The sequence below is a fragment of the Epinephelus moara genome, chromosome 17 (genome assembly GCF_006386435.1).
Source record: "Epinephelus moara isolate mb chromosome 17, YSFRI_EMoa_1.0, whole genome shotgun sequence".
Lineage (NCBI taxonomy): Eukaryota > Metazoa > Chordata > Actinopteri > Perciformes > Serranidae > Epinephelus > Epinephelus moara.
Genome location: NC_065522.1, coordinates 23079449 through 23083872, shown reverse-complemented (window position 1 = coordinate 23083872; position 4424 = coordinate 23079449).

The following is a 4424-nucleotide window of genomic DNA, read 5'->3' as shown; positions in this document are numbered from 1 at the left end:
AAATGAAGCTTTTGAGTTTTCATCAAACGCTGTCACTGTGGCGCCGCCTTGTTCGCCATTAAACACGATGTTGTTTTGAAGGGACAAGGGATGCTTGAAAACTCACCAAACGTGGCATACACATCACAGGTCACAAGTCCTGTTGTCTGATGTGATTTTTGTGCTTTGATGCACCAAGATGGCTCAACAGCGCCCCCTAGAATATTTCAATTAAGCAGCCCCCAAAGCTGGTTTGACCTGCATGTATGAAACTTGGTAGTTCCCTGTAACACTCTACTACGTCCAAAAAGTCTCTTGGAGCCATGCTCCAAACCCAACAGGAAGTCCGCCATTTTGAATTTACTTGTGCCACTTTTGTGCATTTTTGCCCATTTCCAGGGCTTGTAAATTAACGAACTTGTCCTACAGATTTAATCAGATTGGCTCCAAACTTGGTGTATGTAAGCATGACTATGTTGTGACCAAAAGCTATCACAGGATTTGCCCAGTGTTGAATGGCGCTCCCGCTGCTGAGCGTTGAATCTTGAGGTCTTGCCATGAAAAACGAAATTGCTGTAACTTTGGCATAAACGGTCCAATCTCCACCAAACTTCACATGATTCATACTAGTCCTGCCCTGAACACATTAACATAACCATATTTCTTGATACTCATAGTGCCACCCAGTGTCGACAGGAAATAGGTCTCATCAAACACTTATGGTTCGATTTATCTGAAAGTTACATGCTGTGGTGGGTTTTAGATGTATAAAAACATGATGTATAATTAGTGCACACTCCAACTCCCCCTAGTGGAAAGAGAAAGTGATACAAAATGTGAAATATGTCATTCCAGCACTGTAACAAGGATAGGCCAAGTTGCTCCTGCATGCAATGTCTAACTTTGACAGAAATGAACTGACGCATCAGAAGGCGTCCTGCCAGCCCCCCCGAGTTGCGTGAAGGTGCGAGGGCCCATTCATCGCTGCTTGCAGCTTTAATTATTATTATTATTATGCCGACATTTCATGTCCCAATTTCGCCCCTTTCCCAAATTTCAAAATGCTTCTAACTTTCCACATTCATCCGGCCGGATCCGAAATTCGATATTTTTGGGCGGTTGCACATGGTCAACGCGAAATGCCGAAATAGTGCCCCCTACAAATATTCAAAATACCCTCGCTGTAGGAACAAAAAAAAAAGGCCGCTGAGGCCGCTTGCTGATGCGTCACTCCAGAGAAAAGTAAAAAGAAAAGGACGTTGAATTTGTCTTGAAAATGATCCAGGTTTATTGTAACAAAAGGATCAAAAAAGGCAGCAATCAATTATTATAATGCAACAATAAAATAACAAACAATAAGTACTTGTGTGGCTAAAACAAATGGGAAACGGTGACGGTCAACAAAAAATATTTCAGCCTACTATAGGAACGCTTTCCTTTGTCAGACTCCCGCCACCACACAACCCCTTAAATAACCAAAAAGCCACACCCATAAGCCCCAACATGATGACATAACATAAGCATAATTTCTATAATTTAAACTTATCAGTAACATAAACTTAAAGTTCATTATAAGTAGGCAAAAGCAAATATATATTATTTTGGCTGCTACAATACCGGCCCCTAATTATTATGCCTCAAACAATAATAATTACCAATCTAACAACAATAACAAGTACAGCATACAACAACACACACACCAGTACATTTCAATATTACACAATCTATTGTGGAGATCTTCTTTCTTCTTCGCACACAGTCTTTGAATAAGAGTGACCTTCACCATCAGTCAAGATCAGCAAAGAGTCCATAGTGTATGTACTGTGGTGTAGTGTATGCAGGGGCAAGGGGCATAGGTCAAAGTCCAAAAAAAAAAAAAAAAAAACACAGCAAAAACAAAGTCAATTTGGGCTTTTCAAAATTCTTCTGCTTCCAGCAGAAGACAAATCTTGTTAATCGGTCTGTTCAGAAATCCAGTCTTGGTCTTTATCCGAACACAACGAACAAGTCCCTTTTTGTCCAAGATGGTGTCTGCAATTTTTCCAGTCAGCCAGGTGTTTCGAGGTGCTGATTCATCCAATATGACCACAATGTCTCCTGTGGTGAAATTGCGTCTGATGTTTGACCATTTCTGCCTTTCCTGAAGTTGAGGAAGGTATTCTTTAATCCACCTTTTCCAAAACAGGTCTGACATATACTGAATCTGTCTCCACCTGCGGCGAGCATATACTGTATGTCATCCTTGTCAAACTGTCCTGGTGGAAGGGAAGGCGTTGTCTTGAGGAGTAGAAGGTGGTTTGGGGTAAGTGCCTCCAGGTCATTAGGGTCTGTAGAAGCCTTGGTGATTGGTCGACTGTTGAGAACTGCCTCTGCTTCACATAAAACTGTGTGAAGACCCTCCTCATCAAGACTTTGTACATTCAAAGTTGAGTTCAGAACCCTTCGCACTGATTTTATCAGTCTTTCCCATACACCTCCATGATGTGAGCCAGCAGGGGGGTTGAAGATCCAGTTGATTCCTTTGTTAAGCAGTGCATTGTGGATCTGATTTTGATTCCAACTGTTGATTGCTTCTTTCAACTCCCGCTGAGCTCCCACAAAGTTGGTGCCATTATCAGATCGCAGTTCTTTGACCTGACCACGTCTGGCTATAAAGCGCCGCAAAGCATTGATGAAAGAGTCAGTGTCAAGCGATGTTGCTACTTCGAGGTGAACTGCTCTTACAGCTAAGCATGTAAAAATGACACCATAGCGCTTCATCACCTTCCTTCCATGCTTTACTCCAAAGGGTCCAAAATAGTCCACTCCAACATATGTAAATGGAGGTTCATCAGGAGTAACTCTATCTTGGGGCAAGTCTGCCATCTGCTGTTGACCAGGGGCAGCGTTTACACGCCGGCAAACAACACATTTTGAGATTATTTTTCTGATCAACACAGTGGCACCAGGAATCCAGTATTTCTGGCGTAGTCTGGATAACATATGGTTGCGACCACCATGACCCAACACCTCTTCATGAACATGCCGCAGAATCAGATCTGAAATGTGGAAATCTTTAGCCAATATGATAGGGTGTTTCACCTCTTCTGGCATTGCTGCCCTGCTGAGTTGTCCTCCAACTCTCAACACATCATTTTCCAGGATGGGGTTGAGTTTGAAAATGTGGTTGGTCCGCTTGACATTCATTCCTTTCCTGAGACATGAGATTTCATCTGCAAACCTTTTTCTCTGACAAAAGCAGATTATCTCAATTTCAGCAGCTGCCAGTTCCTCCACTGTGAGACGAGGGTTTTCCTGAGTCTTACGATTTCCTGTGTTCTTTTGTGGCAGGTTTCCCTGATGGATGTTGTCAGAGTTAAGTTGAGCATGAGCATCAGTGGTTTGTTTCCTCTTTCTGCTGAGGTGCAGAAGAAGTCCTTTGAGTCTGAGCATCCATGCCACAGCTCTTTTCAGATGAGTCCAGGATGAGAAATGGTGGATGAAGTGTGTTACTGGATCCACGGTGTCAGATGTTACTTGAGTGGCATTTGCAACAATGCTCCTGACTTCAGAGTCCTGGGGTGAGATTTTTTCCAATCCATCAGGATTTTAAGGCCAATCTTCCTGAGGCTGAAGAAGAAATTGAGGCCCATGCAGCCATGTTTCCTTTTGAAGAAAAGTTGCAACTCTTAAACCTCTGGAAGCCATATCTGCTGGATTGTTAGCAGTGTTGACATATCTCCACTGTTGTGTGTGTGAGACTTTGTGAATTTCAGCAACTCTGTTGGCCACAAAAGTCCGAAATCTGGTGGTTTTGTTATTGAGGTATTTAAGCACAGAGGTGCTATCGGTCCAGAACATAGAATCTGTCAGTTCCATCTGCAGCTCTTTTATCCACATTGTGTCCATTCTGCTTGCCATTGTAGCTGCAGTCAACTCCATTCGAGGGATAGTGGTTGGCTTTAATGGAGCTACTCTTGCTTTTCCCATAACAAACCCGCAGTGTGTTTGGCCATGGTTATTATGCAGCAGCAGATAACTCACAGTTCCATAACTGTCCTCACATGCATCTGAAAAATGGTGCAGCTGAGCAGATGACACTGTTCCAAAGTCTGTGGATTTGAAGCATCTGTCCACCTTGAAGTCTTCTAGCCTTTGAAGCTCTTGGATCCAACACAACCACTCCCGTACAGTAGACTCAGGCAATGCATCATCCCAACCAACCTTTTTTCTGCAAAGATCTTGCAGGATTTTCTTGGCAGTCAGGACAACAGGAGCCAGGTGAAGGTGATTTTGAACCTGAAGACGTCAGATTGAACACACCACTGTACACCTAGGACTCTCTCCACAGGTAGGTTGTCACAGTCCATATCCAGGTTCTTCATTTCTTTTGCTTTTTCTGTTTCTGGTATGGCAGCCAACACGCAACGGCTGTTACTGATCCACCTGTTAAGCCGGAAGCCTCC